Here is a 15,079-nt window from a genome sequence, read left to right on the forward strand (position 1 = left end):
GCAGCAATTGACCTTACCACGTAAAAGATAATAGCTACCTGCGTGTCATCCGAGTCCAAGAAAATCAACAATGTGGAATGGCTCACTTGGATAATTGATCATTATACAGAAAGAAGGGAATATGAACAGTCCCTTATACCAATGTGGTTTCTTTAGACACGCGTGTCAAGCTTTCGTCCCTGTGCAATACGATGAAAAGTGTAAGAATGAGAAACATGGAAGGAAATAACAAACAAATGAAATCAACAACAGAAGTCAGTCGTGCATTTGTGGTTACAGCAGCAATTGACCTTACCACGTAAAAGATAATAGCTACCTGCGTGTCATCCGAGTCCAAGAAAATCAACAATGTGGAATGGCTTACTTGGATAATTGATCATTATACAGAAAGAAGGGAATAAGAACAGTCCCTTATACCAATGTGGTTTCCATAGACACGTGTGTCAAGCTTTCGTCCCTGTGCAATACGATGAGAAGTGTTAGAATGAGAAACATTGAAGGAAATAACAAACAAATCAAATCAACAACAGAAGTCAGTCGTGCATTTGTGGTTACAGCAGCAATTGACCTTACCACGTGGGAGATTATAGCTACCTGCGTGACATCCGAGTCCAAGAAAATCAACAATGTGGAATGGCTTACTTGGATAATTGATCATTAAACAAAAAGAATTGAATAAGAACAGTCCCTTATACCAATGTGGTTTCCATAGACACGTGTGTCAAGCTTTCGTCCCTGTGCATTACGATGAAAAGTGTTAGAATGAGAAACATTGAAGAAAATAACAAACGGATGAAATCAACAACAGAAGTCAGTCGTGCATTTGTGGTTACAGCAGCAATTGACCTTACCACGTGGGAGATTATAGCTACCTGCGTGACATCCGAGTCCAAGAAAATCAACAATGTGGAACGGCTTACTTGGATAATTGTTCATTAAACAAAAAGAATTGAATAAGAACAGTCCCTTATACCAAAGTCGTATCCTTAGACACGTGTGTCAAGCTTTCGTCCCTGTGCAATACGATGAAAAGTGTAAGAATGAGAAACATTGAAGGAAATAACAAACAAATGAAATCAACAACAGAAGTCAGTCGTGCATTTGTGGTTACAGCAGCAATTGACCTCACCACGTTACAGATTATAGCTACCTGCGTGTCATCCGAGTCCAAGAAAATCAACAATGTGGAATGGCTTACTTGGATAATTGATCATCATACAGAAAGAAGGGGATAAGAACAGTCCCTTATACCGATGTGGTTTCCATAGACACGTGTGTCAAGCTTTCGTCCCTGTGCAATACGATGAAAAGTGTTAGAATGAGAAACATTGAAGGAAATAACGAACAAATGAAATCAACATTAGAAGTCAGTCGTGCATTTGTGGTTAAAGCAGCAATTGACCTTACCACGTGGGAGATTATAGCTACCTGCGTGACATCCGAGTCCAAGAAAATCAACAATGTGGAATGGCTTACTTGGATAATTGATCATTATACAGAAAGAATGAAGTAAGAACAGTTCCTTATACCAAAGTGGTTTCCTTAGACACGTGTGTCAAGCTTTCGTCCCTGTGCAATACGATGAAAAGTGTTAGAATGAGAAACATTGAAGAAAATAACAAACGAATGAAATCAACAACAGAAGTCAGTCGTGCATTTGTGGTTACAGCAGCAATTGACCTTACCACGTGGGAGATTATAGCTACCTGCGTGACATCCGAGTCCAAGAAAATCAACAATGTGGATTGGCTTATTTGGATAATTGTTCATTAAACAAAAAGAAGGGAATAAGAACAGTCCCTTATACCAAAGTGGTTTCCTTAGACACGCGTGTCAAGCTTTCGTCTCTGTGCAATACGATGAAAAGTATTAGAATGAGAAACATTGAATAGAATAACAAACGAATGAAATCAACAACAGAAGTCAGTCGTGCATTTGTGGTTACAGCAGCGATTGACCTTACCACGTGGGAGATTACAGCTACCTGCGTGTCATCCGAGTCCAAGAAAATCAACAATGTGGAATGGCTTACTTGGATAATTGATCATTATACAGAAAGAAGGGAATAAGAACAGTCCCTTATACCAATGTGGTTTCCATAGACACGTGTGTCAAGCTTTCGTCCCTGTGCAATACGATGAGAAGTGTTAGAATGAGAAACATTGAAGGAAATAACAAACAAATCAAATCAACAACAGAAGTCAGTCGTGCATTTGTGATTACAGCAGCAATTGACCTTACCACGTGGGAGATTATAGCTACCTGCGTGACATCCGAGTCCAAGAAAATCAACAATGTGGAATGGCTTACTTGGATAATTGATCATTATACAGAAAGAATGAAGTAAGAACAGTCCCTTATACGAATGTGGTTTCCATAGACACGTGTGTCAAGCTTTCGTCCCTGTGCAATACGATGAAAAGTGTTAGAATGAGAAACATTGAAGAAAATAACAAACGAATGAAATCAACAACAGAAGTCAGTCGTGCATTTGTGGTTACAGCAGCAATTGACCTTACCACGTGGGAGATTATAGCTACCTGCGTGACATCCGAGTCCAAGAAAATCAACAATGTGGAACGGCTTACTTGGATAATTGTTTATTAAACAAAAAGAATTGAATAAGAACAGTCCCTTATACCAAAGTGGTTTCCTTAGACACGCGTGTCAAGCTTTCGTCCCTGTGCAATACGATGAAAAGTGTTAGAATGAGAAACATAGAAGGAAATAACAAACAAATGAAATCAACATTAGAAGTCAGTCGTGCTTTTGTGGTTAAAGCAGCAATTGACCTTACCACGTGGGAGATTATAGCTACCTGCGTGACATCCGAGTCCAAGAAAATCAACAATGTGGAATGGCTTACTTGGATAATTGATCATTATACAGAAAGAATGAAGTAAGAACAGTTCCTTATACCAAAGTGGTTTCCTTAGACACGTGTGTCAAGCTTTCGTCCCTGTGCAATACGATGAAAAGTGTTAGAATGAGAAACATTGAAGAAAATAACAAACGAATGAAATCAACAACAGAAGTCAGTCGTGCATTTGTGGTTACAGCAGCGATTGACCTTACCACGTGGGAGATTACAGCTACCTGCGTGACATCCGAGTCCAAGAAAATGAACAATGTGGAACGGCTTACTTGGATAATTGTTCATTAAACAAAAAGAAGGGAATAAGTACAGTCCCTTATACCAAAGTGGTTTCCTCAGACACGTGTGTCAAGCTTTCGTCCCTGTGCAATACGATGAAAAATGTTAGAATGAGAAACATAAGGGGAAATAACAAACAACTGAAATAAACAACAGATGTCAGTCGTGCATTTGTGGTTACAGCAGCAATTGACCTTACCACGTAAAAGATAATAGCTACCTGCGTGTCATCCGAGTCCAAGAAAATCAACAATGTGGAATGGCTCACTTGGATAATTGATCATTATACAGAAAGAAGGGAATAAGAACAGTCCCTTATACCAATGTGGTTTCCTTAGACACGCGTGTCAAGCTTTCGTCCCTGTGCAATACGACGAAAAGTGTAAGAATGAGAAACATTGAAGGAAATAACTAACAAATGAAATCAACATTAGAAGTCAGTCGTGCATTTGTGGTTACAACAGCGATTGACCTTACCACGTGGGAGATTACAGCTACCTGCGTGACATCCGAGTCCAAGAAAATGAACAATGTGGAACGGCTTACTTGGATAATTGTTCATTAAACAAAAAGAAGGGAATAAGTACAGTCCCTTATACCAAAGTGGTTTCCTCAGACACGTGTGTCAAGCTTTCGTCCCTGTGCAATACGATGAAAAATGTTAGAATGAGAAACATAAGGGGAAATAACAAACAACTGAAATAAACAACAGATGTCAGTCGTGCATTTGTGGTTACAGCAGCAATTGACCTTACCACGTGGGAGATTATAGCTACCTGCGTGACATCCGAGTCCAAGAAAATCAACAATGTGGAATGGCTTACTTGGATAATTGATCATCATACAGAAAGAATGGAATAAGAACAGTCCCTTATACCGATGTGGTTTCCATAGACACGTGTGTCAAGCTTTCGTCCCTGTGCAATACGATGAAAAGTGTTAGAATGAGAAACATTGAAGGAAATAACAAACAAATGAAATCAACATTAGAAGTCAGTCGTGCATTTGTGGTTAAAGCAGCAATTGACCTTACCACGTGGGAGATTATAGCTACCTGCGTGACATCCGAGTCCAAGAAAATCAACAATGTGGAATGGCTTACTTGGATAATTGATCATTATACAGAAAGAATGAAGTAAGAACAGTTCCTTATACCAAAGTGGTTTCCTTAGACACGTGTGTCAAGCTTTCGTCCCTGTGCAATACGATGAAAAGTGTTAGAATGAGAAACATTGAAGAAAATAACAAACGAATGAAATCAACAACAGAAGTCAGTCGTGCATTTGTGGTTACAGCAGCAATTGACCTTACCACGTGGGAGATTATAGCTACCTGCTTGACATCCGAGTCCAAGAAAATCAACAATGTGGAATGGCTTATTTGGATAATTATTCATTAAACAAAAAGAAGGGAATAAGAACAGTCCCTTATACCAAAGTGGTTTCCTTAGACACGCGTGTCAAGCTTTCGTCTCTGTGCAATACGATGAAAAGTGTTAGAATGAGAAACATTGAAGAAAATAACAAACGAATGAAATCAACAACAGAAGTCAGTCGTGCATTTGTGGTTACAGCAGCGATTGACCTTACCACGTGGGAGATTACAGCTACCTGCGTGACATCCGAGTCCAAGAAAATCAACAATGTGGAACGGCTTACTTGGATAATTGTTCATTAAACAAAAAGAATTGAATAAGAACAGTCCCTTATACCAAAGTCGTATCCTTAGACACGTGTGTCAAGCTTTCGTCCCTGTGCAATACGATGAAAAGTGTAAGAATGAGAAACATTGAAGGAAATAACAAACAAATGAAATCAACAACAGAAGTCAGTCGTGCATTTGTGGTTACAGCAGCAATTGACCTCACCACGTTACAGATTATAGCTACCTGCGTGTCATCCGAGTCCAAGAAAATCAACAATGTGGAATGGCTTACTTGGATAATTGATCATCATACAGAAAGAAGGGAATAAGAACAGTCCCTTATACCGATGTGGTTTCCATAGACACGTGTGTCAAGCTTTCGTCCCTGTGCAATACGATGAAAAGTGTTAGAATGAGAAACATTGAAGGAAATAACAAACAAATGAAATCAACATTAGAAGTCAGTCGTGCATTTGTGGTTAAAGCAGCAATTGACCTTACCACGTGGGAGATTATAGCTACCTGCGTGACATCCGAGTCCAAGAAAATCAACAATGTGGAATGGCTTACTTGGATAATTGATCATTATACAGAAAGAATGAAGTAAGAACAGTTCCTTATACCAAAGTGGTTTCCTTAGACACGTGTGTCAAGCTTTCGTCCCTGTGCAATACGATGAAAAGTGTTAGAATGAGAAACATTGAAGAAAATAACAAACGAATGAAATCAACAACAGAAGTCAGTCGTGCATTTGTGGTTACAGCAGCAATTGACCTTACCACGTGGGAGATTATAGCTACCTGCGTGACATCCGAGTCCAAGAAAATCAACAATGTGGATTGGCTTATTTGGATAATTGTTCATTAAACAAAAAGAAGGGAATAAGAACAGTCCCTTATACCAAAGTGGTTTCCTTAGACACGCGTGTCAAGCTTTCGTCTCTGTGCAATACGATGAAAAGTATTAGAATGAGAAACATTGAAGAGAATAACAAACGAATGAAATCAACAACAGAAGTCAGTCGTGCATTTGTGGTTACAGCAGCGATTGACCTTACCACGTGGGAGATTACAGCTACCTGCGTGTCATCCGAGTCCAAGAAAATCAACAATGTGGAATGGCTTACTTGGATAATTGATCATTATACAGAAAGAAGGGAATAAGAACAGTCCCTTATACCAATGTGGTTTCCATAGACACGTGTGTCAAGCTTTCGTCCCTGTGCAATACGATGAGAAGTGTTAGAATAAGAAACATTGAAGGAAATAACAAACAAATCAAATCAACAACAGAAGTCAGTCGTGCATTTGTGATTACAGCAGCAATTGACCTTACCACGTGGGAGATTATAGCTACCTGCGTGACATCCGAGTCCAAGAAAATCAACAATGTGGAATGGCTTACTTGGATAATTGATCATTATACAGAAAGAATGAAGTAAGAACAGTCCCTTATACGAATGTGGTTTCCATAGACACGTGTGTCAAGCTTTCGTCCCTGTGCAATACGATGAAAAGTGTTAGAATGAGAAACATTGAAGAAAATAACAAACGAATGAAATCAACAACAGAAGTCAGTCGTGCATTTGTGGTTACAGCAGCAAAAGACCTTACCACGTGGGAGATTATAGCTACCTGCGTGACATCCGAGTCCAAGAAAATCAACAATGTGGAACGGCTTACTTGGATAATTGTTTATTAAACAAAAAGAATTGAATAAGAACAGTCCCTTATACCAAAGTGGTTTCCTTAGACACGCGTGTCAAGCTTTCGTCCCTGTGCAATACGATGAAAAGTGTTAGAATGAGAAACATAGAAGGAAATAACAAACAAATGAAATCAACAACAGAAGTCAGTCGTGCATTTGTGGTTACAGCAGCAATTGACCTTACCACGTGGGAGATTATAGCTACCTGCGTGACATCCGAGTCCAAGATAATCAACAATGAAGAATGGCTTACTTGGATAATTGTTCATTAAACAAAAAGAAGGGAATAAGAACAGTCCCTTATACCAAAGTGGTTTCCTTAGACACCTGTGTCAAGCTTTCGTTCCTGTGCAATACGATGGAAAGTGTTAGAATGAGAAACATAGAAGGAAATAACAAACAAATGAAATCAACAACAGAAGTCAGTCGTGCATTTGTGGTTACAGCAGCAATTGACCTTACCACGTGGGAGATTATAGCTACCTGCGTGACATCCGAGTCCGAGAAAATCAACAATGTGGAATGGCCTACTTGGATAATTGTTCATTAAACAAAACGAAGGGAACAAGAACAGTCCCTTATACCAAAGTGGTTTCCTTAGACACGCGTGTCAAGCTTTCGTCCCTGTGCAATACGATGAAAAGTGTTAGAATGAGAAACATAGAAGGAAATAACAAACAAATGAAATCAACAACAGAAGTCAGTCGTGCATTTGTGGTTACAGCAGCAATTGACCTTACCACGTGGGAGATTATAGCTACCTGCGTGACATCCGAGTCCAAGATAATCAACAATGTGGAATGGCTTACTTGGATAATTGTTCATTAAACAAAAAGAAGGGAATAAGAACAGTCCCTTATACCAAAGTGGTTTCCTTAGACACCTGTGTCAAGCTTTCGTTCCTGTGCAATACGATGAAAAGTGTTAGAATGAGAAACATAGAAGGAAATAACAAACAAATGAAATCAACAACAGAAGTCAGTCGTGCATTTGTGGTTACAGCAGCAATTGACCTTACCACGTGGGAGATTATAGCTACCTGCGTGACATCCGAGTCCAAGAAAATCAACAATGTGGAATGGCTTACTTGGATAATTGTTCATTAAACAAAAAGAAGGGAATAAGAACAGTCCCTCATACCAAAGTGGTTTCCTTAGACACCTTTGTCAAGCTTTCGTTCCTGTGCAATACGATGAAAAGTGTTAGAATGAGAAACATAGAAGGAAATAACAAACAAATGAAATCAACAACAGAAGTCAGTCGTGCATTTGTGGTTACAGCAGCAATTGACCTTACCACGTGGGAGATTATAGCTACCTGCGTGACATCCGAGTCCAAGAAAATCAACAATGTGGAATGGCTTACTTGGATAATTGTTCATTAAACAAAACGAAGGGAATAAGAACAGTCCCTTATACCAAAGTGGTTTCTTTAGACACGCGTGTCAAGCTTTCGTCCCTGTGCAATACGATGAAAAGTGTTAGAATGAGAAACATTGAAGGAAATAACAAACAAATGAAATCAACATTAGAAGTCAGTCGTGCATTTGTGGTTACAGCAGCAATTGACCTTACCACGTGGGAGATTATAGCTACCTGCGTGACATCCGAGTCCAAGATAATCAACAATGTGGAATGGCTTACTCGGATAATTGTTCATTAAACAAAAAGAAGGGAATAAGAACAGTCCCTTATACCAAAGTGGTTTCCTTAGACACCTGTGTCAAGCTTTCGTTCCTGTGCAATACGATGAAAAGTGTTAGAATGAGAAACATAGAAGGAAATAACAAACAAATGAAATCAACAACAGAAGTCAGTCGTGCATTTGTGGTTACAGCAGCAATTGACCTTACCACGTGGGAGATTATAGCTACCTGCGTGACATCCGAGTCCAAGAAAATCAACAATGTGGAATGGCTTACTTGGATAATTGTTCATTAAACAAAACGAAGGGAATAAGAACAGTCCCTTATACCAAAGTGGTTTCCTTAGATACGCGTGTCAAGCTTTCGTCCCTGTGCAATACGATGAAAAGTGTTAGAATGAGAAACATAGAAGGAAATAACTAACAAATGAAATCAACAACAGAAGTCAGTCGTGCATTTGTGGTTACAGCAGCAATTGACCTTACCACGTGGGAGATTATAGCTACCTGCGTGACATTCGAGTCCAAGAAAATCAACAATGTGGAATTGCTCACTTGGATAATTGTTGATTGAACAAAAAGAAGGGAATAAGAACAGTCCCTTATACCAAAGTGGTTTCCTTAGACACGTGTGTCAAGCTTTCGTCCCTGTGCAATACGATGAGAAGTGTTAGAATGAGAAACATTGAAGGAAATAACAAACAAATGAAATCAACATTAGAAGTCAGTCGTGCATTTGTGGTTACAGCAGCAATTGACCTTACCACGTGGGAGATTATAGCTACCTTCGTGACATCCGAGTCCAAGATAATCAACAATGTGGAATGGCCTACTTGGATAATTGTTGATTAAACAAAAAAAGAGAATAAGAACAGTCCCTTATACCAAAGTGGTTTCCTTAGACACGTGTGTCAAGCTTTCGTCCCTGTGCAATACGATGAAATGTGTTAGAATGAGAAACATAGAAGGAAATAACAAACAAATGAAATCAACAACAGAAGTCAGTCGTGCATTTGTGGTTACAGCAGCAATTGACCTTACCACGTGGGAGATAATAGCTACCTGCGTTACATTCGAGTCCAAGAAAATCAACAATGTGGAATGGCTTACTTGGATAATTGTTGATTGAACAAAAAGAAGGGAATAAAAACAGTCCCTCATACCAAAGTGGTTTCCTTAGACACGTGTGCCAAGCTTTCGTCCCTGTGCAATAAGATGAGAAGTGTTAGAATGAGAAACATTGAAGGAAATAACAAACAAATGAAATCAACATTAGAAGTCAGTCGTGCATTTGTGGTTACAGCAGCAATTGACCTTACCACGTGGGAGATTATAGCTACCTTCGTGACATCCGAGTCCAAGATAATCAACAATGTGGAATGGCCTACTTGGATAATTGTTGATTAAACAAAAAAAGAGAATAAGAACAGTCCTTTATACCAAAGTGGTTTCTTTAGACACGTGTGTCACGCTTTCGTCCCTGTGCAATACGATGAAATGTGTTAGAATGAGAAACATAGAAGGAAATAATAAACAAATGAAATCAACAACAGAAGTCAGTCGTGCATTTGTGGTTACAGCAGCAATTGACCTTACCACGTGGGAGATAATAGCAAACTGCGTGACATTCGAGTCCAAGAAAATCAACAATGTGGAATGGCTTACTTGGATAATTGTTGATTGAACAAAAAGAAGGGAATAAAAACAGTCCCTCATACCAAAGTGGTTTCCTTAGACACGTGTGCCAAGCTTTCGTCCCTGTGCAATAAGATGAGAAGTGTTAGAATGAGAAACATTGAAGGAAATAACAAACAAATGAAATCAACATTAGAAGTCAGTCGTGCATTTGTGGTTACAGCAGCAATTGACCTTACCACGTGGGAGCTTATAGCTACCTGCGTGACATCCGAGTCCAAGAAAATCAACAATGTGGAATGGCCTACTTGGATAAGTGTTGATTAAACAAAAAAAAATAAATAAGAACAGTCCCTTATACCAAAGTTGTTCCCTTAGACACGTGTGTCAAGCTTTCGTCCCTGTGCAATACGATGAGAAGTGTTAGAATGAGAAACATTGAAGGAAATAACAAACAAATGAAATCAACAACAGAAGTCAGTCGTGCATTTGTGGTTACAGCAGCAATTGACCTTACCACGTGGGAGCTTATAGCTACCGGCGTGACATCCGAGTCCAAGAAAATCAACAATGTGGAATGGCTTACTTGGATAATTGTTCATTAAACAAAAAGAAGGGAATAAGAACAGTCCCTTATACCGAAGTGGTTTCCTTAGACACGTGTGTCAAGCTTTCGTCCCTGTGCAATACGATGTGAAGTGTTAGAATGAGAAACATTGAAGGAAATAACAAAAAAATGAAATCAACAACTGAAGTCAGTCGTGCATTTGTGGTTACAGCAGCAATTGACCTTACCACGTGGGAGATTATAGCTACCTGCGTGACATCCGAGTCCAAGAAAATCAACAATGTGGAATGGCCTACTTGGATAATTGTTGATTAAACAAAAAAAAAAAATAAGAACAGTCCCTTATACCAAAGTGGTTTCCTTAGACACGTGTGTAAAGCTTTCGTCCCTGTGCAATACGATGAGAAGTGTTAGAATGAGAAACATTGAAGGAAATAACAAACAAATGAAATCAACATTAGAAGTCAGTCGTGCATTTGTGGTTACAGCAGCAATTGACCTTACCAATTGAGAGATTGTAGCTACATGCGTGACATCCGAGTCCAAGAAAATCAACAATGTGGAATGGCTTACTTGGATAATTGTTGATTAAACAAAAAAAAGGGAATGAGAACAGTCCCTCATACCGAAGTGGTTTTCTCAGACATGTGTGTCAAGCTTTCGTCCCTGTGCAATACGATGAAAAGTGTTAGAATGAGAAACATAGAAGGAAAAAACAAACAAATGAAATCAACAACAGAAGTCAGTCGTGCATTTGTGGTTACAGCAGCAATTGACCTTTCCACGTGGGAGATTATAGATAGCTGCATGACATCCTAGTCCAAGAAAATCAACAATGTGGAATGGCTTACTTGGATAATTGTTCATCAAAAAGAAAAAAGGGAAGAAGAGCAGTCCCTCATACCAAAGTGGTTTCCTTAGACACGTGTGTCAAGCTTTCGTCACTGTGCAATACGATGAAAAATGTTAGAATGAGAAACATTGAAGAAAATAACAAACGAATGAAATCAACAACAGAAGTCAGTCGTGCATTTGTGGTTACAGCAGCAATTGACCTTACCACGTGGGAGCTTATAGCTACCTGCGTGACATCCGAGTCCAAGAAAATCAACAATGTGGAATGGCCTACTTGGATAAGTGTTGATTAAACAAAAAAAATAAATAAGAACAGTCCCTTATACCAAAGTTGTTCCCTTAGACACGTGTGTCAAGCTTTCGTCCCTGTGCAATACGATGAGAAGTGTTAGAATGAGAAACATTGAAGGAAATAACAAACAAATGAAATCAACAACAGAAGTCAGTCGTGCATTTGTGGTTACAGCAGCAATTGACCTCACCACGTGGGAGCTTATAGCTACCGGCGTGACATCCGAGTCCAAGAAAATCAACAATGTGGAATGGCTTACTTGGATAATTGTTCATTAAACAAAAAGAAGGGAATAAGAACAGTCCCTTATACCGAAGTGGTTTCCTTAGACACGTGTGTCAAGCTTTCGTCCCTGTGCAATACGATGTGAAGTGTTAGAATGAGAAACATTGAAGGAAATAACAAAAAAATGAAATCAACAACTGAAGTCAGTCGTGCATTTGTGGTTACAGCAGCAATTGACCTTACCACGTGGGAGATTATAGCTACCTGCGTGACATCCGAGTCCAAGAAAATCAACAATGTGGAATGGCCTACTTGGATAATTGTTGATTAAACAAAAAAAAAAATAAGAACAGTCCCTTATACCAAAGTGGTTTCCTTAGACACGTGTGTAAAGCTTTCGTCCCTGTGCAATACGATGAGAAGTGTTAGAATGAGAAACATTGAAGGAAATAACAAACAAATGAAATCAACATTAGAAGTCAGTCGTGCATTTGTGGTTACAGCAGCAATTGACCTTACCAATTGAGAGATTGTAGCTACATGCGTGACATCCGAGTCCAAGAAAATCAACAATGTGGAATGGCTTACTTGGATAATTGTTGATTAAACAAAAAAAAGGGAATAAGAACAGTCCCTCATACCGAAGTGGTTTTCTCAGACATGTGTGTCAAGCTTTCGTCCCTGTGCAATACGATGAAAAGTGTTAGAATGAGAAACATAGAAGGAAAAAACAAACAAATGAAATCAACAACAGAAGTCAGTCGTGCATTTGTGGTTACAGCAGCAATTGACCTTTCCACGTGGGAGATTATAGATAGCTGCATGACATCCTAGTCCAAGAAAATCAACAATGTGGAATGGCTTACTTGGATAATTGTTCATCAAAAAGAAAAAAGGGAAGAAGAGCAGTACCTCATACCAAAGTGGTTTCCTTAGACACGTGTGTCAAGCTTTCGTCACTGTGCAATACGATGAAAAATGTTAGAATGAGAAACATTGAAGAAAATAACAAACGAATGAAATCAACAACAGAAGTCAGTCGTGCATTCGTGGTAACAGCAGCAATTGACCTTACCACGTGGGAGATTACAGCTACCTGCGTGACATCCGAGCCCAAGAAAATCAACAATGTGGAACGGCTTACTTGGATTATTGTTCATTAAACAAAAAGAAGGGAATAAGAACAGTTCCTTATACCAAAGTGGTTTCCTTAGACACGTGTGTCAAGCTTTCGTCCCTGTGCAATACGATGAAAAGTGTTAGAATGAGAAACATTAAAGGAAATAACAAACAAATGAAATCAACAACAGAAGTCAGTCGTGCATTTGTGGTTACAGCAGCAATTGACCTCACCACGTGGGAGAATATAGCTACCTGCGTGACATCCGAGTCCAAGAAAATCAACAATGTGGAATGGCTTACTTGGATAATTGTTCATTAAACAAAAAGAAGGGAATAAGAACAGTCCCTTATACCAAAGTGGTTTCCTTAGACACGCGTGTCAAGCTTTCGTCCCTGTGCAATACGATGAAAAGTGTTAGAATGAGAAACATAGAAGGAAATAACAAACAAATGAAATCAACAACAGAAGTCAGTCGTGCATTTGTGGTTACAGCAGCAATTGACCTTACCACGTAAAAGATAATAGCTACCTGCGTGTCATCCGAGTCCAAGAAAATCAACCATGTGGAATGGCTTATTTGGATAATTGATCATTATACAGAAAGAAGGGAATAAGAACAGTCCCTTATACCAATGTGGTTTCCATAGACACGTGTGTCAAGCTTTCGTCCCTGTGCAATACGATGAAAAGTGTTAGAATGAGAAACATTGAAGAAAATAACAAACGAATGAAATCAACAACAGAAGTCAGTCGTGCATTTGTGGTTACAGCAGCAATTGACCTTACCACGTAAAAGATAATAGCTACCTGCGTGTCATCCGAGTCCAAGAAAATCAACAATGTGGAATGGCTTACTTGGATAATTGTTCATTAAACAAAAAGAAGGGAATAAGAACAGTCCCTTATACCAAAGTGGTTTCCTTAGACACGCGTGTCAAGCTTTCGTCCCTGTGCAATACGATGAAAAGTGTTAGAATGAGAAACATTGAAGAAAATAACAAACGAATGAAATCAACAACAGAAGTCAGTCGTGCATTTGTGGTTACAGCAGCAATTGACCTTACCACGTAAAAGATAATAGCTACCTGCGTGTCATCCGAGTCCAAGAAAATCAACAATGTGGAATGGCTTACTTGGATAATTGTTCATTAAACAAAAAAAAGGGAATAAGAACAGTCCCTTATACCAAAGTGGTTTCCTTAGACACGCGTGTCAAGCTTTCGTCCCTGTGCAATACGATGAAAAGTGTTAGAATGAGAAACATTGAAGGAAATAACAAACCAATGAAATCAACAACAGAAGTCAGTCGTGCATTTGTGGTTACAGCAGCAATTGACCTCACCACGTTACAGATTATAGCTACCTGCGTGTCATCCGAGTCCAAGAAAATCAATAATGTGGACTGGCTTACTTGGATAATTGATCATCATACAGAAAGAAGGGAATAAGAACAGTCCCTTATACCAAAGTGGTTTCCTTAGACACGCGTGTCAAGCTTTCGTCCCTGTGCAATACGATGAAAAGTGTTAAAATGAAAAACATTGAAGAAAATAACAAACGAATGAAATCAACAACAGAAGTCAGTCGTGCATTTGTGGTTACAGCAGCAATTGACCTTACCACGTGGGAGATTATAGCTACCTGCGTGACATCCGAGTCCAAGAAAATCAACAATGTGGAACGGCTTACTTGGATAATTGTTCATTAAACAAAAAGAATTCAATAAGAACAGTCCCTTATACCAAAGTCGTATCCTTAGACACGCGTGTCAAGCTTTCGTCCCTGTGCAATACGATGAAAAGTGTTAAAATGAGAAACATTGAAGAAAATAACAAACGAATGAAATCAACAACAGAAGTCAGTCGTGCATTTGTGGTTACAGCAGCAATTGACCTTACCACGTGGGAGATTACAGCTACCTGCGTGACATCCGAGCCCAAGAAAATCAACAATGTGGAACGGCTTACTTGGATTATTGTTCATTAAACAAAAAGAAGGGAATAAGAACAGTTCCTTATACCAAAGTGGTTTCCTTAGACACGTGTGTCAAGCTTTCGTCCCTGTGCAATACGATGAAAAGTGTTAGAATGAGAAACATTAAAGGAAATAACAAACAAATGAAATCAACAACAGAAGTCAGTCGTGCATTTGTGGTTACAGCAGCAATTGACCTCACCACGTGGGAGAATATAGCTACCTGCGTGACATCCGAGTCCAAGAAAATCAACAATG

Source organism: Harmonia axyridis, chromosome 2, assembly GCF_914767665.1.
Source record: "Harmonia axyridis chromosome 2, icHarAxyr1.1, whole genome shotgun sequence".
Taxonomy (NCBI): Eukaryota; Metazoa; Arthropoda; class Insecta; order Coleoptera; family Coccinellidae; genus Harmonia; species Harmonia axyridis.